General features: G+C 32.1%; 1 non-coding gene across 1 annotated transcript; it reads right to left on the minus strand.

Moving 5' to 3' along the window:
• Window positions 1-7,813: 7,813 nt before the first annotated feature.
• On the minus strand, window positions 7,814-7,887 carry TRNAI-AAU. The gene has a single exon. It is a non-coding gene; the product is annotated as a tRNA-Ile (tRNA).
• Window positions 7,888-22,597: the final 14,710 nt, after the last annotated feature.

Here is a 22,597-nt window from a genome sequence, read left to right on the forward strand (position 1 = left end):
GCAGGTAATTTGTCCGGCAGGACCAAATCTGCTAATAATTACATAGTTAAAGGTTTAAATTGAGAGTTTTGAAAGTCACGTACTCAAATTATCAGTACCCTAATAGTCACAGGACCAAAAGTGCAATTTGTTCTATTATTTACCAAAATTTGTATCTTCAAGGACGGATTCACGGTGGGGCCACTTGCCCCCTTCTCTTCCCTCACTTCTCACCCTATCTCTATATATATTGTGTTTGGTTCACAAGATGAATTTTGAAAGAATAAGGATACTATTCCATAAGGAATGAAATAGATAAGGAATAAAATATAAATTATATTTTTTGTGTGGTTCACTAACGAGGCATTTGGTTGAAGCGAGGGAATTATGTGAGAAATGAATTACAATTTCATGGGAGATGAATTATTGGGAAAAAAGTAAGAATTTAAATTTCAATGTTTCGTTTACAGGAAAGAATTACTGGCCTTGGAATTTCAATTCCAATGTTTGGTATACATGGAAATTGAAAGGAAATAAGTAGTATAAAGTCCAAAATGCACATTGTTGTTGTAGTTATTATTAGTATTATTATTATTATTATTATTATTATTATTATTAAATTAACGCCATTCATAATGCAAATTATAGTTGTTGTACATGAAATTATAAACAATGCAAATTTTCATTCATTATTGTATAGATTCATTCACTATTATAATCAAAATTAAGAAACACACAACTGATGAGATTCACTATTGCATATATTCATTCACTATTATAAACAAACACACCATCCACGCTATATACACATTAAATTAAAATACTTGAGAGTTTTGAGAAAACATACTTAATTAAGGTTGACCTAAAAATCTAAAATGATATTGTTCAGGAACGACGTTCTTTATGTTGATTGAAGAATAATACGCGGCTATCATCTAGAAGGAAAGGTCAGGCAAGTAAAGTCACTTACAAGTGCAAGTAATTTACCTTGTTAACATTCGTGCACGTAGGTGTCTTTAATGATAACGTTAGGTGCACTTAATATTGATGTTCAGTGTACACTTTACTTGCACTTAGGTGTACTATATGAAACTGCCACTTACACTTGTAATACATTATACTTGCACTTCGATGTTCAATTATTTACAAAAATATCGCCACATTTTTAAAAAAATTTAGTGTTTCTGATCCGTTAGATCTACACACGTGGACGAATGTCATGCGTTCTCTTGCAAAGCAAATAGCTCATTCCTAGGAATGCTATTACCATTTACCATGACAAAATGACCAAAATAAACAATGAAATATGCTTATTCACAAGAATGTTATTGTATTCCTGACCTATTCCATGAACCAAACATGCTAATAGTAAATAGTCCCTTGTGTGTATCAGTGTATGTATATATATAATACATGTTTAAATATAAATTTGTCAAGAAATTTATCTTGCATTTTTAGATAGATAACAACTTTCAAATTCTTTATTTTAACGTCACTTTCTTTTCTGTTCAAGCTAGTTTTAGATTATTATTATCACCACATCGTCGCCGCCACAACTATCACCACCACCACCCTCACAACCATGACCACCACTAAACTAACACCATGTACCACCATCACACCATCGCCAATTCCACCACCACCACCATTTTTCAAAAAATGTCTTCCTAAATTTTTAGTCAAAAGATATTTTTTGGATTGTATATTTTCTTACTTGTGTCAGCTTTCTTCATGCTAGTTTTTATATTATTATTACCACCTGTCACATCTCTCTTCATTGTTATTATTATTATCACCGGTTCACCATAACTATCACCATTATTATTATTATTATTATTATTATTATTATTATTATTATTACTCCCTCCGTCCCGAATTGCTTGTTACATTTGTTTTTTGCGTGATTTTTAATGCAACAAAATAAATATTACTAACTTCTCAATTTTACCCCTCAAAAGTAGGTGTCATTAATTGTCTAGAAATTTGAAAAAGTGAAAATAGTAAATTGAGAAATGTAAAATTATTCATGTTCAATTTTGAAAATAGGACATTATTTTGGGACAAAGTAAAAAAGTAAAGTAAGACGAATAAAATGAGACGGAAAGAGTATTTAATAACAAAAATACGTTCATTTTTAGAAAAATGAATCAAATAAAAAAAATGTAATTTTTTTTTTTTTTTTTTTTACTTTCAACCAAACAAAAAAAGAAAAGATAGTTTCCTGTATTAGTATATTGAGTTAGTAGGTTTGACTATTTGATATCATTAACTAATTATAGAAAGATGTTTGGTAAATTAGATATAACTGATTACATGAAAAATGATTTTCTCAAAAAAACTGATATGAAAAAAAAAAAAAACTACTTTGAGCAGCCTTTTGAATTTTAACATTTTGGAGTAATAAGTTGTTATAAAAAGTTAATTAATCAAACACTCATATGAGCTGTTTAACCAAGTCAAACAGCTAATAATAGTAGGTAAAAATAAATAAAATTGACTTATAAACTAACTATGTTACTAAACCAGGCCTAAACTAAACAAACATGCAACCTTAAGAAACAGCAGAATGCACTTAAGACTGCTGCAGTGTCGGACAGATTGCATCATTGTATTTACCTTTGAAAAGCAGGCTATAATTTGAGAGTTCAAAATCATCGATCATCTTCTTCTTCATTCTTAATTCCCTCTCCAGTCTCCACCATGATCATCTCAGCACATTTTCACTTCATTATCATCGCAATCAACTTGTACAATTGCATCCTTTTCCAGGCCACCCTGCTCATTGAATTGTCATCATCAAAGATACATAATGCAGGAGAATGTTTACGAGTAGAATAAAATGTGGCCAGCGTAGTGCATTTCCACCCTGAAATGGATCAAATAATGTGTCCATGACCCGCTGGTAGCTTGGCGCGACTTTATTTTCTTATACCGCCACCACATTTTCGAGTGACAGGGTGCTGGATTTGACCCTTTCGACCTTTGTCTAACAATTTTCTAGCCACTTGATGCTAGACTTGGCCTTTCACCGGCCTTTGTTCAATAATTTCCCTCCCAACATCTACTAGTCTTAACTGCACAGTTTTTACTTTTGTTGAGACTCGAATTCTTGACCTAGCTTGCTCGTAGCAAATGCCCAAATTTATTTCTTTATATTGTCACCATATTTTTTAGATACATATATGATATTGTACTTGACCCTTCAAACTTCAGCCAAACAATTTAATTTTCTAATAACCTGGTGCTGGACTTGACTCTTCCCTGGCATCTGCCCCTCCAACAAAGTGAAATAGCCAAAGACAGGTCTTAGCCATTTAAAGTGGCCACTTCCTTATCCATTGTCCTACCTTGTTGACCTTATATCTACTTTGGCCTTGCACTCACTATATATGCCACTTTATGTCAAAAAACACATATGATCAAACGCGTTTTTCACTATAAAAGTGTCTTACGATGTGAAAGTATATTGAAATCCTGGTACAGAAACTGGTGTGATTCCATCCATGCATGAATCTGAAGAATATAGTTTCGGTGAATATACCATATCCATATGTAGTTATTATAGATGCACATAATATAACCTCTGAGTTCTTAGGACTGAATAACAATTTTTATGCACTTATCTGATTATCTCTCCAATTCAAACAGGAAATGGAATCATCATATCAATTGTGAAGACCATTCAGTCGAGGTTAATCAAGTTTATACTAACTTATCAATTCAAAGAACTAAAATTTAGAGATAATCTCACAGGAAGAAGTACAGAAAGTCTAGTGGCTGGTAATAAATCATTGTATTCAGGGGCGTTTGGTTCACGAATGTTAGATTGTTGGGAATAAACCGGGTTAGCAAAATGGTTCGGTAACATATATTAAATAAAATAAATAAGACAAAGATAACATATATTAGTACATGATTTAAAAATACATAACTAAGAGATTGAACTTGAAAAACAAAATTGCTTTATAAGTTAACATGACGTAATAAGAAATAAAATGAAATATATAATTATAAAAAATAATTAAATATGATACATATAATAAGGTAACATAAAATATATATTTCATACTAATTAGAATTAAAAAGACAAAAATAGAGATTATGCAAAGAAATCTTACAAAACCTAAGTGATGTAAGGGAATTACATTCCTTTTAAAATCTAATGTAGAGGAAATACTTGAACCAAACATTAGAATGTGATATTGTGAATCTTACATTCCCTTAATTATGTTATATAACTTGAACCAAAAGATAATTACTAACGATTATGTGGAGTCAGTTTCATTAAGGATCGGATAAGGAATCAATAAACACAAAACACACAGAACTGAAATTAAGTTCAGCTGCCTCAGATAAGGAATCAATAAACACAAAACACATAGAACTGAAATTAAGTTCAGCTTCCTCGGATAAGGAATCAATAAACACAAAACAAGGAATCAATAATCACAAAACACACAGAACTGAAATTAAGTTCAGCTGCCTCAGATAAGGAATCAATAAACACAAAACACATAGAACTGAAATTAAGTTCAACTTCCTCGGATAAGGAATCAATAAACACAAAACACATAGAACTGAAATTGAGTTTAGCTGCCTCGGATAAGGAATCAATAAACACAAAACACATAAAAATAAAAATAAATTCAGCTGGCCCATACAAGTGTCAAACCTACAACCTTCACGTTATTAACACAACACTCTAACCAACTGAGCTAATAAGCCATATTGAATATGTTTCCTTATATTTATCATAAGAGTTAATCAGTCGAACATAAATGGAAGTACAGGCCTTCGGTGGTAGGTCATAGTGTATTGAGTTGAAGGAAAGCACGAGAATAGTTGTTATATATGGTGCCATACAATATTGTGTGGATTATGGTTCAATATGGTGCATTTTGTCATTACCGTAAATCATGACATAGCTTATACAATAACATATATTGTCAACTGAACATGAAATATAATTAAAATGATACTGCAGCGTTACTACAATAAAACTAGTGTATGGAAAAAAAAAGTTCATCCAATAACATATATTATCAATGAACTTGAAATGTAATTAAAATGATATTTCAACATTTTTTTGTACTCAATCTTTTGTCATTGATCTTCTATTTTTATTTTTTTTTTAAATAAGACATCTATTATATCAAGTTTTATACCAAGCTAACAAATATTTTTCAAATGATACAACTATCAAATTAAAGTTTGTTTTTGGGGGCTAATTTGGGGCCAAACCCCAACTATTGCTAGAGAAGGAACCCAACACAAACTCAAATTTCTAATGTTTGTGACAGGATTTTAATTCACACATTGCCACTAAACAAGTCTTAAGTGAAATTCGCATCCATTAGATCAATTTCCCAAGGACCCACACACCCATGTCTAATGAGGCGCCTCCGGAGGCAAATTATGCTGTGGAGCCGTGTCCACCTTGCAAGATAGACACAATTTCAAGACTATTCATAATTATGAATATATAGTACAAAAATTATGAACATATAGTTCTATAATTATGAACATAGAGTTGTGAACATATAGTTCTGTAATTATGAATATAGAGATTCAATAATTCTGAATATGAAGTTCAAAAATTATGAATGTATAGCTTTATAATTATGAACATATAGTTCAGTAATTATGAATGTAGAGTTCTGTAATTGTGAATATAGAGTTCAATAATTATGAATATGAAGTTCAAAAATTATGAATATATAATTTTAAAATTATGAACATATAATTTAGTAATTATGAACATAGAATCGTAAGATGGACACGGTTCTACAGCATAACAATTGCATTCTCCCTATCTAGTCTATAATAAAATGGAGAAAATATAATAATATCCATTTCTATAACATAAAAACTCACAAAACAATACGAAGTATAACGCTTTTTACCTCTGATTGAGTGATTTCTTTGTTTCACAGTTCACCTTCAAGTGCCCAAATTTATACATACATAACCCTTTGTTCTCAATCTTCTATCATATATTGACCTTTCATAAAAGCTTTTAGACAAAAGATATATCATATCAAGTTTTACACAAAACAAAACAAACATTCTTCAAATTATTATTGCAATCGCAAGTACAAATTCATTCATAACCCAACATTAATAAGTTGGCCCACGTTGCCTCAATATTAAGAGGCATATGTTTAGACATGTAGTATATTGCGAGACAGTTTTATTCGCATTAACCATTCTCATTTGCCTATATAACGAGTAGTGTTATGAAAACGGGCCCAACCCATCAGATTAGGTCTGTTTAACCCGTATATTGACGGGCTAGGTTGGAGAATTTTCAACCCGACCAATATTATCCGTGCTGAGTTGGCCCATTAATAATTATAATTATATTTAGTAATTTAAGTTCAAGATTATGTTTATAAGTTTTTTGTTATTAATAATTTTAGTAATAGGATATGTGATGGGGTTCTAGCCTCTAGGGCCTGATTAGTCAGTCCATGAGTGGTTTACTAGTTGGACTCAGACAGGTACTTGGTAGACGGCCTAGAACAATTATTATTGTATGGACCATGGTTCACACAAGTTGTGTAGACCATATTTTGTCTACTATAAAATAATGTACATTCAATATAAAAATAATGTACATTCAGTACAAAAATAATGTATATTGTATACAGGGAATATACATTATTTTTGTTTTGAGTGTACATTATATTATATAATGTACATTCAGTACAAAAATAATGTACATTTAGTATATTAGAAATGTACTTTTTGTTATGGTCCACATAACATTATGTGGACCATGGTCCATACAATAATTTGCCCGGCCTAGAAGGCGCAAGTGCCCAAGATACTTGTAGTGATTCGGTACATGGTATGGAAATGGTTTGGTCAATATTTTTGGACAAATTATATTATGGATCAGGGTACCTTGCATGGTAGATCTTGGTTCAAAATTAATCTTCAAATTCTGTATTTATAGTTGACACATTTTGTACATGCAGTTAATAGTTTTTGCACATGTAGCTATCGTATTATGTGTGAGCAATTATTAAGTCAGATTCTGTATCTATAGTTGTCACATTTTGTATCTACAATTGATTGTTTCTGTACATGTAACTATCATATTATGTGTCACCAATTATCAAGTTATTTGTTTTTACGTACAAAAACTGTTAACTATAGGTACATAACGTGTTAACGTACATAATTATTGTATTAGAAGTTCACAATGCAATATAAACCTTAGTCCATGGGTATAACAATTAATATTTTTGAGAGATAATTATGACAACAATCAAGTATTAAAGGAAAGAATTACATAGCAATCGCTCAGTTATGGAAAGACAATCAAGTCAACGTAAATAAGCACCTACTAGTTACTACCTAAATATCTTTCTCTTTCCTGTATCATCTCCACATCCCATTAATTGTGTTCTTCTACCATAAATATTTAGTTTCCGTACGAGGGCCAATTATCATATGTAGTACTATAGCCATTAAAAAAAACAAAAACAAAAAAAAAAAACAAAAACAAAAAAAAAAAACAAAAAATAGAGCCAAAAAAAAAAAAAAAAAAAATCTACATCTACACCTTTCTTAAACCCGAAAGCTCTCTATACATGTATAAGATTTTCTAGTGTGGGGGGGTCCTTAGGGTTACGGTTCAGCCTTTTGGAAGAATGTATAAGATTCCCTAGTGGATTTATTACTATTAATTGTGGTTAAATATTTAGTTAAATCAGGAGTGAAGTAATTGGAATTGATAAATGATTTATTTAAAGTGGTAAGCTAAATTTCACAAAAACTAAGCGTCAAATCCAAACAGTAATTGGCGAGGGGAGAACTTGACCAAAAATGGCCCATGCAGGTCTCGAACCTGCGACCTTCGCGTTATTAGCACAACGCTCTAACCAACTGAGCTAATAGGCCATGTTTTAAAATTTCTGATTATATTTACTTATTCAGATAATGATTCTTCATCTCCTCTCCTTTGTTTGGATCCAATGAACTAAAGGAACCTCTAGGCCCAATTACTCGATATATTGTATAATTTATAATAATTAATGCACACTATTTAATTGGCCCAATGAACCAATCCATTTATCTGATCCCACAATCATCAGACGTTATGCCATGGAACCGTGTTCACCATTCATGGTGAACACGGTTCTAACGGTGTTAGTACACCGTTATCTTTTTTGTTTTTTGTTTTTTTTTAAATTAATTGCGTGACCTTTCTTCTTTATTTTCACATTTTGCGGTTTCACTTTAATTTGAGGTGAACAAAGATTTCGGACATTCATAAATTATGAATTCATGCCTGCACATTCACTTTGGAACCATGCCTACACATTCCTGTCCGAAATCACGGACATTCATAAATTATGAATCCATGGCTGCACATTCACTTTGGAACCATGAGATTATGAATTTTCTGTTATGCGATTATGAATTTTCTGTTATGAGATTATGAATTTTCATTACATTCATAATTTCGGACATTCATAAATTATGAATTCATGCCTGCACATTCACTTTGGAACCATGCCTACATATTCCCGTCCGAAATCACGGACATTCATAAATTATGAATCCATGCCTGCACATTCACTTTGGAACCATGCCTACACATTCACTTTGGAACCATGAGATTATGAATTTTCTGTTATAAGATTATGAATTTTCTGTTATGAGATTATGAATTTTCAGTTGTGAGATTATGAATTTTCTGTTATGCGATTATGAATTTTCTGTTGTGAGATTATGAACTTTCATAAAATTCATAATCTCATAACAGAAAATTCATAATTTGATCAAACGCGCGCCGTTAACTCCACATCCGCGAATTTTTTTTTTTTTTGGCCTAAAAACGACGTCGTTTTGCCTTGTGTTCACCATTCTCGATGAACACGATTCCATGGCATAATTTGCGCACAATCATAATGGAGGTTTTTGGGTAGACTTTTTTGAGATTTTAGCTTATTTTGTAAGAAAGAGGGGAAGAGAGGTTATTAAGGTTTACATGTAAACAATTGGATTTTTATTGAGAAACTATTATTTTTAGTTCCTTGATCATAATACATGTATTAATTTTGGTCAGTGACTATTAAAATTTTCAAATTAGGTGTACGATTATTCAATTTGTATCATATTTGATCCTTTATTATTAACATTTTCAAATTAGATACATGACTATTTAATTTGTATCACATTTAGTCTTGCCGTTAAAACTATCCGACCAAATTTAAGACCAAATCACCGGTGATCGACTAATTAATTTAATTTTTATTTTAAAAATTATTTTTAAAATTTGTAAATTAAAAAAAAAAACATTAAAAAAAAAATCACCGACCACCTATACCCTCCTCCTTCGTCTCCGGGGGTGGCCGGCATTCCCCCTCCCTCTTCATCACCACTGGAGATGAACAGAGCTCTCTAGGTCTCCAGCAGAGATGAAGGAGGGGGGGGGGGCAGAGAAAGCCGATCATCCCCCTCCAGCGGTCGTTTTTTTTTTAATTAAGTTTTTTTTTTAAAGTTATTAAAAATAATTTTAAATTAACAATTAAATAAATTAGCCGCTCACCTATGACTTGGTCAAAAATTTGACCGAAAACTTTAACAACATGACCAATGTGATACAAATTGAATAGTTATACACTTAATTTAAAAATGTTAAATAGTCAAGGGACTAAATGTAATACAAATTGAACAGTAATGCTCTTAATTTGAACATTTTAATAATCATGGATCAAAATTGATATATGTATTATAGTCGATGGACTAAAAATGATATTTTTGCTCGATTTTTATCTAAATAGAAAAGAAAATATGGTGTGGATGACACTTGATTACTCAACGGGCGTGTGTTCTTCATGTAACCAACGGGCAATTGAGAGTGGTCGTTAAACGACAGCCACTCTCCTTTTTTTTTTTTTCCTTTTATCATTTTGTTTTAAATCCATGTTGGCACCAAAAACCTAGACCCAAAAAAAAAAAAAAAAAAAAAAAAAAAAACCTACTCCGTAATTGACTAGGTTGGAAAAGCATTTGGAGTTCATGTTGCATCACTTGGTCTTGCCTTAAGGCAAAAGTTTTCATGGAAACAGAACTTTCATTTAGTAAAATATGGGGAAAGAATACATGCATTATTCTTACCCAAATTAAAAAACAAAAAAGCACAATACATTATTGACAATCCAGAGAATAATAAAAATGGTAATACCTCTAACTCATTCATTCAACATCAAATTTATTATTTAAAAAAAAAAAATTACCTTCGCATTGACTTAAAGAATAAGATCTTATGAGTTTAGGGAAAAAAAAAATTACCTTCGCATTAATTTAAGGAATAAGATCTTATGAGTTTAAGATTAGTTGGACGAAATTGAAAAAATAAAAAGGAATTATTAGTTTCAAACTCTGTCACGGCACCTAGAAAGAAATAGGCGGCCTAAAACTGGTGAATCACAAAACAACAATTAATGCTTTAGAAGATTCTCAAATCTCAACAACTATGATTACAAGAGGGCCATATTTGCACTCACCCATTTTCTTGTGGGCTTTAATTTGGCTCTTTCTTTACAAAGATGGCCCCTCTCTATCCACTCTCAACCTCCAACTTCTTCGTTTTTACCCATTATGATTGCACTCACACGTAGGCAACAAAAGTAAAGAAAAGGGTTTGCACTGAAAAAGTGGCAAAAGAGTCATGCAGGTTTAAGATTGGCACTATATAGTACGCTTTCCTTAGGAATTAAGAAATGATATTTTGTGACCGGACTGACTCAGTTTAATGGTCCAATAAGTAGTACTTGAAAAAATAGATTAAAGTTTCTATCTGATGAGTTATTGAGTCACAGTGATTTATATCCTTCAAAATGTTTTGTCAGGTCAGAGTTTGAAAGGCTCTTGAGGTTGGAGATTTAACCTTTTGAGAAAAAGACATGTTATTTTGTGGATCAAAAATACTACGCGTTTACTTCTTCTTTTTTTTTTTTTTAGTTTTCATTTACCACACATATGAATCGATTGATCATATTATAGATTAATAATATTTAACAAAAAATTGCTCATGCATGTCAAGTGTCAACCATAATTAAAAAATTAAGAAAGAATTTAATACAAAAGTGACACTTGAGAAAATAAAAATTAGCATATTAGGAGTGACCTTATTGAGAATAAAACATTACTCAATTAAATATGAAATAGGCTCTCAAGCCATTTCAAAAATAACAATTCCAATTAAACTCTTGAAGTAAAAAGAAAAAAGAAAAAAAAAATTGTTTTAAGTGCACAATTCAACTAAAAAAAAATTTGCGTATTACTTATTAATTGAACAATAAAATTCAAGACGATGCCAAAACTATACACGAATCATGAATAACAAATCTCTTATAAATACTTCATTTGATTTATAGTAATTATCTCATTTCTACTTTAATGCAACAAATGTACAATTGCCCCTTTGTATACATATTTATATAGAAGTTAATAAATAATAATGAAAAGTGGAAAATTTTAGCATTTTTCTCTTCCCTTTACTATTCTCTCTCTACTCTTTGTACTATATGGTTCATGTATAGAATTACGTTAAGATCGTCTCAGAAGACTATGCTAAAGAATATTAATTTATAACACGTTATCATTACGATTTATTATTACACTCTCTGGTGAATGATATGCTCGATCGATTTCTTATATATGTATTTTATTTTCCGAAAACTATAGCATTGTACATGTATTGATTATTAGTATGTATGCATGAGTTTGAACATGAATTTTCAATTCTTGTTTCTGCGTAATAAACTTCCTTCCCTATGATTATATTATATTATTTATATACATATATACATATATGAATAGTTATCTCGTACGTTCTGCAACTTTGGATGACAATTATAACGCTTGCATGAGATCAGAATGATAAATTTACATGTAAAATCATATGAAATGTTGTTTTTCATCCACTATTTTGAACATGCATGCAACTTATGTTTTTACCCAAGATTGTCACCCACTGCTTTGTAAAGTTGCATGAAAATGATAATTTATGTAGATCATGTCGCCTTCCAATGTAAAATGTGATTTATTGAGCTCGCACCTAACAGAATCAATTATTTAACTTAGGCGCTTAATATTGAGATATATTTGCCATCTAAGGAATTGAGCCAAATTATTATTGCTAAGTCACAAAGCACCGACACCCAGAAGGCGTAAGCTCTCATTTTCATATGTCATCACTTGAATCACGACCTAAAAAATGAGTATCTAATTGAAAAAGACCTCATTGCATTATGGAAGTCCCTGGAAGATCGTTTCAACTAGCAGCCATCAATTGTCCTTCCTCAACATAGTTTGACTGGTTTAATATTAGATTTCAAGACTATAAGGCTACTGATTATAAATCAACTCTGCATAAAATAGTCTCGTAACTGAAACTCTATAAACAGGAAGTTTTAGAGAAAGATTTAATTGAAAATACTATCTACCTTTCATGCGACTAACCTTTACTCCAGCAGCAGTATATATATGACAACGAATTATTATATTAGAAACATCCTGAGCTGATTTTAGCACTATTTGGGGTTGAGAAGCACAATCAGTTGTTGATGAATAATCATAATGCATGTCTAGTTGGTTTTGCACCAGTGCCTAAAACATATATCGTTGCCTAGTCGAGCAACTTTAGAAGGGTCACAGTAGAGGTTGCGTTCAAAGTTATAACCAAGATGGTAGAGATAGAGGCGACAATAATGAGTTCCTGACCCAAAAATAAGAAGTGAAGTGATAAAGATAATCAGGGACGACCAAGCTCATCGAAGTAGAATTCTAACTAGAAACAAGTTTGCTATCGATGTGGATGTGAAGAGCACTGGTCTCATACGTGCTGCACATCAAGTATTTATATGACTTAAAATAATTAATAATTGATTAAATGTTTTTCTTCCTGGAGAAGAAACATGCTAGTAATATGTGACATGCATTATATGTTCATTAAAGAAAATTGCTAATGAAATTATTTATTTATTATCTTAGTCTATGTTGATAGTATAAGTATTATTGAAATACATAAAGAGCTTAATGAAATTGGCTCATACCCAAAATATGGAGTTTGAAATGAAAGACTTGGAAAATCAAGTATTGTCTCAACTTGCAGATTGAGTATCTCCTTGAAGAAATTTTATACACCAGTACAGTCAACCTACCTTCAAAAATGTCTTAGAGATGTTTTATAGGAATAAGTATCATTTACTTCTCACACTAATGGTTTTCAATTCCAATCTCTTAAAATAAATAAGGAACCATTTTGAACTCAAAGAGGATAATGAGTATATTTTGAAACTGGAAGTCCATTACTTATTTGACATTTGATCACTACTTTATGACTAGAAGTTTCATAACTGTATCAAGCATGATATTGTATTTGCGATGAACATGCTAGCAACATTTAGTGCTTTTTCTACCATGAAACATTAGAAAAATGTTGAAAATATATATGATCTGGTATTTTTGAGGTGCAAATGATTTTGACATATTTTAGGTAAGAAACCTAGATATGATTTTTGGTGGACTATTTGAATATCACTAGCTATTTGTTAAATCCCTATAATGTTATCTTCCAAATTGGTTATACTATGAATCCCCCAATGTTCTATACTTCTATGTGAGGACTGATAAAATTGTGTTGCACAAGAAAGTAGTGGGTTTGTTAATGAGAGCCTAACAAAGTATATTGCAATTAACTAAGTTATTTTATCTACTTGAACTCCAAAAGAGAGATAAAATATTTGTTGAGAAAATTTACTCTAGTGATAATTTGACAAATTTGTTCACTAAGTTCCTGCCTAAGCTACATCCACTTTTGAAAATATATGTTCACAAAATTGTGATGCATAAACTTGGAATGTTGTTGACTTCAGGGGGAGCGACAACGTCTAGGTGCATTTAAATAGATAGACCCTGAAAATCTTGAAGATTATGTTTTGAAAACTCATGATTGTACTCTTTTTCTTTTAGCTAGGTTTTTTTCACTGGTTTTTTTTTTTTGCTAAGATTTTTAATAACACAAGTGGTGTAACACTACATGGTTTCACATACATCATGCACTATTTTTCTCGACTAGAATGTTCTAACAAGGCTTTGAACGAGGCATGAGTATGTATGGTATGATAATGACTAAGGGAGAGCGTATGAATATTTTATTTGATGTATGGTCATTATCCCCCTTCTTCTTGCCCCCCACCCCCCCCCCCTTTTTATTTTGGTTGGACTCAAGTATATATTTAAAAAAAAAAATTGTGAGATAATTTAATTATTACTTTTAAAATAATTTTAAAAAATATTTCAACTTTAACCTTATTTTAGTTTAAATACAATTAATATTACAATGAATAATCTTTAATCAATTTAAGGGAAATGGTCAAACGGAATATCAAATTTTATATGAAAAAAAATAATTAGATCATGAACTTAAAAATGTTGCAATTAAACATATCAATTTGCCAATTGTTGCAATTAAATCAAATAGTCAATTATATAAAGGTAACTAATAAAAATACTAACATGACAATATTTATTGGAATAAATTAATTTAGAATTTTAAAAACATAAAAAATTTAAAAAGAAAAAAAAAAAAAAAACAAAGAAAGAAAGAGGGAAGCCAACTATGGCTTCTCCATATAGATGACAATGAAGTGCCGAACAAGATGGAGAGCCAAATTCCCTAACCCTAGTCGGTAAAATATTACATAGAGATAAATCAATCAAGGTTATCCATAGCTGCATTCAAAAAAAAAAAAAAAAAAAAAAAGGTTATCCATAGCTAATTGACTCAAACTAAGAACGTCAATAATTTTTGTAATTATCAAGTCAACTGTCTAACCAACATGCATGGTTCCAATTATAACACAAGATTTTCTTCTCCTAAAAGGTTAAATCCACACCCCGGACTGACAGAGCATTTGGGAGGATGTAAATCACGGTGATTCAATGGCTCAGCAGACAGGGTCAAATGCCGGTGTGCACAATAGATCTACCCACTTTGAGGCATAATTCCAACACTGTCACTGGCGAGGTTCGAATCTTGGTCTCTTCTCCTAAATAGTACGTACTGAACCAGTGAGTTAAATCTGTGTGGACAATAACACAAGATTTTCTTACTGTTTGAACATGCGGGTTGAAAAAGTAGCTAAAAGACACGCATATGAATGGCTCATAAATTTCATTTTATCCTTATTTATCTTATACTATAAATAAGCACCTCAGCATTCAAATTACAAAAATAAAATATAAAACATTGTCAAAAAATTTTCAAATTTATTGACATTTAATTTGACAGTGACGTATATCAGTAGAGGCAAGGCCCAAGAGGTCTAACAATGTCGAAATGTGAAAATGATTGACCAACCACTACCATCTACCATTTCTGTGGCGCTGAACTGTTATTCCAACCAATATTTTAAGTTATTTTTTATCAAACGAATAATGGGTAAATTTTGTTGGAAAAAATAGCTTAAAATGGCATAAAATGACATGTTAAGTGGCTATTTTGTGGTACAATTATCAGTGGGGTCAACTTCTGATTTGGGTCGGGTTAAAGTAGATTCAGGATTCTTCGTAGTGAGACGAAGAGATCGATATATTGTGCGCTCAAAACGGATAATGGGTGAATGAGATATTGATTCTCAAAGTAGACCCATTTGAGTTGGAAAATGAAGGGAAAAAAGTGAGTTTTTTGTCCCACATTGCTTTGGAATGAAGATTTCCCCCCCTTATATACAAGAGCTCTTTTGAAGCTTGTAGAATTGTATAGCATAGAGGCTCTCTCGCGCGGGGGGGTGGGGTGCAAATCAAATTCCAACTAGCAGAGATTGAAAAAGGCTTGATTCAAGCCCGAGCTCGTGTGCGCCGGCACCTGGGGGCATGAATGTCGTCCGAAAATTGGTTGGCCTTGCGAGCTAAGGTTCGGCTAGAACCGAACCGAGAGTGAGGTTGTGGTGCACCGAGAGCACAACTCTCGTGCAACAGCCACCTACTCTCGTGTAGTGGTGCACCGAGAGCACAACTCTCGTACAAGGGCCGAAACTGGATGAGGTCGAAAGTTGAGACCGAACCCAAACTGGATGAGGTCGAAAGTTGAGACCGAAAGTTGAGACCGAACCCAAACTGGATGAGGTCGAAAGTTGAGATCGAACCCTGTACGCTAACGGTCAGGAACCCGAAAGTTCTGACTGTTGAGGTGAGGGGATTGAATTCATCTGTTACGGAATTAATTGTCTATTAATTCCAATTTTGAATTCTGAATTCAATTGCCAGGTAGTGGCCTGCTGTTATAGCTATTGGAAGGCAACTTTAATGTCATTTTTAATTGCCATAATAAAGGCTATTGGCTCCTTCAACCCTATATAAGAGAGGGTAGACGCAGGTAGTGGCCTGCTGTTATAGCTGTTGGAAGGCAACTTTAATGTCATTTTTAATTGCCATAATAAAGGCTATTGGCTCCTTCAACCCTATATAAGAGAGGGTAGACGCAGTAGAGTTTTACACACAGAAACATAGAACACGAAAGTTCGTTTTTTCAGCTTCAAAACCTCTCTGCTTCTACTCTTTCTTGACCTACTGTGTTCATAACCACGTCTTGCTCGCCGGATTCTTTGTTTGAATGCTCAAACACTGAGTCATAGCAAGTTTTATCCTGGGAAGCCTAGGTCACAACGCTCCTAGCATCTTTGGGAGGTGGCAAATAAGGTTTTAAGGAAAGAGTGCTCACTCGACTCTTGCAAAAACCCAACACCAAACACTAGCCACTTTTCTTCATCTTTTCTTCCCTTCTTTCCAGAAAATAATAGTCAATTTTATTTGATTATTATTTGTTTTCCTACCAACGGTACCAACAAATTTAAGGTTAAACTACTTTTTGTTAAAATCGAAATTAAATTAAAATATTATTTAAAAGTTTGATGATACTATCAATCTTATATGAATGTAATGTTAGCTCTCGTAATATTCTTGAAGTGGAGATATGGGTGATCCTAACGAGCCTCTATCACGGGTGAAATGGTGGGTTGAGTCTTTATTATGTTAAAATGCAATTCAAAATTAGTGGTGAACTGAGTAATTAAAATTTATGCACATGAAATTTGTTTATTCATTTATTTTTAAAAGTGCAGATGTTTTATTTGCGAGATGACAATGTAAGTATTTTACAATTATACATGAATGTCAAAAATAAAATAGAGTGAAAAATTAGTTTGCAAGCATCTGTTTAGCGTGCTTGTAGGTTACGAGAAATTATTTATTTCCTCATTAGGAATCCAATTGTCCGAGAAAAATATACACTCATAATGGCTCCCTAACAAACTCTTATTACTCTATTGCTGAAGTAGTGACTTTAAATCATGTAGCTTATCAGGTGAGCTAGCTTCGTAAACATTGTTCGTACGGATTTAATTTACTGGTTCAGTAGATAGTATTTGAGAAAAGAGACCAAGGTCCGAATTTCGGCAGCAGCAATGTTGGAATTATGCCTAAATTAGACAGATCTCTTGTGCGCACTAACATTTAGTCCAATTAAGCAGATCCCTTGTGCATACCGACATTTGGCCCTTCACTAACATTTGACCCTTCACTAACATTTGACCCTATGTACTGAGTGTTATTATGATTTATATGAAGGTTCTTGGAGTTGGAGATTCATGTTTTTGGGAGAAGTTTTGTAGACTTTTTCTAATTTTAAATATGGTTATCATTATCTAGGTAGTTGCTTCGTGGGGTCCTCGCATTTGACGACAGTGGTCATGGTCATAGACTCATAGTACTAATAAGTTGTTGGAGAGATAGTATGACCAAACAAGGGAGTAAATTAGGCAACTAAAATGCGTCGGTTGTAACTAATGATGAATATTATGTAAACATACTTTATCTTCAAAATGATTAATCCTAATTTAGTAATCTCCAGTCTCCACTACTTAGGTGGACTGAAATTACATGACCACCAATAATAAAATCCAACCATTCATACATGAATGAAAATAATTTCTTAAAAAATAATTGTTCCAAAAGTATTTCAAAAATTAAATAAGTCATTAAACTATTAAAAAAACAGCAATTAGGCTATCAGGTTTTTTAAAAAAGCAATTATATATATAAACTCAATACATCCATCAATATAAGTCCTATTCACCAATTAAAAAATAATAACGTAGTAAAACTTTTGCTTACAAGTTTTTTTAAGTGAAATTTGATTGTTATTATTGTTTTCAAACTTGTTTCCTGTCACTACCACCCGTTGCGTCATCGTTCAACCAGTTGAAGAAGGCAACAACCTTCTTTAGATTTGGTTGGAAAAAGTGGCTGCAATGTCATTGATGGCTGAGGTCAGCGCAATGTTGCCACCGGCTCGAACAATGATAGCTGTCGTGATTCGTAATTTTTTGACGCAAAATGTACAATATAAATATGTTGTTGTAGGTGATATGACAATAACAGGAAAAACAATTGTAAATAGGATTTAGATGTATGATTTATTGAGTTTGAATGAAAAAATTTATTGAACTTTTTAAAGTTTGAGAGTCTAATACTTCTTTCATTAATGGTTTAAAAGTTTATTTAAATTTTTAGAAATTGAATCGATGATCTTCTTATCTAACTTAATTTATTGGACTTACTTTTCTGATAAATGTTTGATTTGTTGAAAAATTTCAACATAAATAGATATTTCTAATTAATATTGTTGACATTAAACGGTGATATTTCTAATTAATGAGGTTAGTTATCTTTAATTCTGATTATCAAGTAGCGTCGAAAAGTATGCCAAAAATACTGTTTTCTTGGTAGTGACGTGATATGTTAGGTGCAGGGAACAGTCAGAATTTCTTGATCCTTTACTTATTGTATGTACTTCATTAATCATTTTCCTTGGGATATACGATTATGCGTGGTGAGTTTTGGCGATAGATGGATAAACGTTTTAAGAGCATCTCCAATGGTATGCCAATTTCCATCCCCAAAATACCATTCTCTCAAATTTCTCTTTTTAAGGTGTGTGGCCAAAACACCAAAACGCCAAAGGAAATGGCGTTAATGAACAGTGTAGCGCTATATTTGGCGCTGCACTGTTCATTTGCGCTATAACCCCAAATTGTCCCTTTTGTCCTTATTTTATTTTATAATTTCAAGTATATCCTTAATTGTTTAGAGGTAGAGATAATGAAAGGGGAGTATTGAAAATTCATTTGAAATCATGTTTGAAGTCTTCGTATTTTCCTTAAATTCCTTCGCATGTCCCTTGTGCTTTGCTTTGAAAATTCAGTTGATGGCATGGAGCATCAGATCACAGATACACGGACTCGTTGAAGATGAAGGAGAAGAAAGATCTAAATTTGGAAATGACCTTTTTACCCTTTAACTTAACATCTATTTAACTCTTAGTTAACGGAAGGACCAATAGTGGAACAATTTTAATAGTCAAGGGTTTATTTTGTCCAAATTAAAAGACGAGGACTAAATTTGGAAAATCACAATAGTCGGAGGACTATTGCTGGAATTAACTCTATAGTAATAACACATAGAATTAGGTTTTGGTGTGGTTAGGGTGCCCAGGTGCGGTTGTGTGGTTTAATTTGGGTCATTCATCTCGCTTAAATCAACGTCTAAGATTATCAAAATTAAAAAAAAAAAATGCGGTGGTAATTTTGTAATTTTTGCATCTAGTTCAAAATTAAGGTGAGCGGATATGTGATTAATGTGCGTGAGTTTTGTATATAAGATGCGTGAGTTTTGTGCGTAAGGTGCGTGAGGTTTGTGCTTAATGTGCGTGGGGTTGTGCTTAACGTGAGTAGTTGTTAAAACTTAAAGTCTCTGAGTTAATACTTAAAGTGTGTGGGTTTTGTGCTTAATGTGATTGAGGTTGTGCTTAATGTGCGTGGGTTTTGTACTTAATGTGCGCGAGTTTGTGTTTAATGTCAGTAGTTGTTGAAACTTAAAGTCTGTGAGTTAATATTTAAAGTGCGTAGGTTTTGTACTTAATGTGTGTGAGGTTGTGCTTAATGTGTGTGGGTTTTGTACTTAATGTGCGCGAGTTTGTACTTAAGTTCTAACACTTAAAGTGCGTATTTCTATCACTTAAGGTGCGTCATTTTTAGTTTATGCTTCTTTCTTCCAGACACATTTTTTTTAAAATTTTTTATTTTCATTATAAATCCATTTATTGATAGCATGCATATTGAGTAAGTGACAAATCTTGATTAATTGAAGTAAACTTTGATCACATGTGAAAACATCATAAAGTCAATTTTTTTGGATGCTGTAAACAGTTATACTGGATTTAATTAGGTATTATGATTTATAAGTATGTTTAATTTTCTGAATTAACTGTGACTATCTCTGTATCTCAAATCAGTTTTACTGGATTTAATTAGGTATTATGATTTATGAGTATGTTTAATTTTCTGAATTAACTGTGACTATCTCTGTATCTCAAATGAGATGTCACATATTTAAATTTTAATGGGAAGAGTTACATGTTTGAATCTCAATGAAGACAATGAGAAAATATGTATGGATAGATATTACATTGTAATAAAATCAATAATATATTTTTTTTAAAAAAAATTGAATTACTAAAGGGTAAGATTATGTGTCTTTTATTCTTCCCAAAAGGTTGAATCCCCACGGCAAATTATATCGTGCACCACGGTGCATAATTGATTGTGCACCACGGTGCATAATTGATTATGCACCGCGCATCAAAACGACGTCGTTTTGTTTAATGAAAAGAAACGACATTCGTTTCCCGTCGTTCCGCACCCTTCCGCAAAAAGTAACTCTGTTATTTAGTTTCATTTTGTATACACTGCAGTTTCGGTTCAACACAGCTACAGTTTCATTTCAATATAACTACAGTTTCATTCGATATTTATAAACTCAAATATGTGAAAATGCTATTTAATTTCATTTTATATACACTATAGTTTTATTAAAACATAACTACATGATCATTTTGATATAATTACAGCTTCATTGTACAATATACACTCAAATATGTGAAATGCTATTCAGTTTCATTTTATATACACTGCAGTTTCATTTCATGACAACTACAGTATCATTTGATATAACTGCAGTTTCATTTGATAATATAAAAATAATACGTGAGGCAGTGTCGATTTAGATATACTGTAGTGTCAGTTGGTAATTATCATACAAAAAATGCGCGCTCCGTTAAAATTATCGGCGGTGCCGTTTCTTTACTTAAAGAAACGGCACCGTTTTGACCGCGGTGCACGTGCACGGTGCACCGCAGTCCACAATATAACGAATGGAATCTCCACCCCAAGGGCCTCCCATACCCCGGTCCGACAGAGCATCCCATGGAGAAGGCGCCAATCAATATTTTTTTTGGTTGCCGGTCGGATATTTTCGCCGGAAATATCGTCGGAAAATTTTGACCGGTTATTACAGGTGAATAATCTATAATTGGGTTTAGTTGACTCAAAATAACAAGTTGAAGAGTGTAATTACACTTTTGTAAAGTTGAAGGGTGTAATTGCACTTTTATCTATAGTTCAAGAGTCTATTTAACCCTTATCCCTATATTTTAAAGAAGGAAAATATTGGAAGGTACATATAATTAGGCACATAAACGGTAGGAATTTGAATATTGGTGTAGCAGGTCAACTTGGTTGTCGTGGACCTACCATCAACGACCTTTGGAATAGTTGGTTTGCTTCCACTAAATTATTTCGTGGTCCGAACCAAAAGCAATTCCAATTGTCAACAATGACAATGGTGATCCCAAACAAAAAGTAAAACTGTAAAAAGAGAAAATTGATGGATTTTTTTTTTTTTATTCATTCTATTCTTAACTTCTATGTCCTTATGGTCCCATTGAGAGCTAGTCGACTTCCATGCATTCTGTCTTATCCTTTGCCCATCAAGTATACCGCTCATCATCGTTCATCAAGCAATCGGTAAAGCAATATATAATCTAGTAAAACCAAGTTGTTTTCTTATATAAAAAGTTGTGATTCGAGTCTCAATGAAAGTGATATTTATTTTCTGTGATTTAATAGGTTAAACAGTAATAAAAAAACACTGCATTGTAATAGAGTTAATAGTACTAAAAAATTATAATAGTTTGAATGAGTTAATTACACCAGAGGTTCTTTGTCTTTTAATGTCAATTTCAAATTATTATTTTTGCCATTTAACATCACACACTATTATTTTTTGGACACTTTTAATCCTTTTTATGACCTTTTCTATTTTAAGAATGACATTTTTAATTGTTCATATTTTTCTTTTGTAATTTTTTTAAAAGTAGAAAAAGTTATGAGAATGATTAAAAATGTTTAGAAAAATAATAATTTGAAATATTAAGTAACAAAAATAATAGTTTAAGACTAAATTTAAAATTGACACTAAAGACAAGGGACCCTTGGTTAAATTAACTCTAGTTTGAATGGGCGCATCTTATTTTAATACCTTCGTAATTAAAATAAAAAGGGCAGAAAATTAGAATTAATCATTTTGAGGAGATCAAATCTTGAAATCGGTGACGGGGTGCGTCCCCATTCACGATAACGTAGTCGTTAACCACAGACAAATATTTCCTCTCACCGGAATCGTACTGCGTCATCCA

Source organism: Ipomoea nil, unplaced genomic scaffold (assembly GCF_001879475.1).
Source record: "Ipomoea nil cultivar Tokyo-kokei standard unplaced genomic scaffold, Asagao_1.1 scaffold3169, whole genome shotgun sequence".
Taxonomy (NCBI): Eukaryota; Viridiplantae; Streptophyta; class Magnoliopsida; order Solanales; family Convolvulaceae; genus Ipomoea; species Ipomoea nil.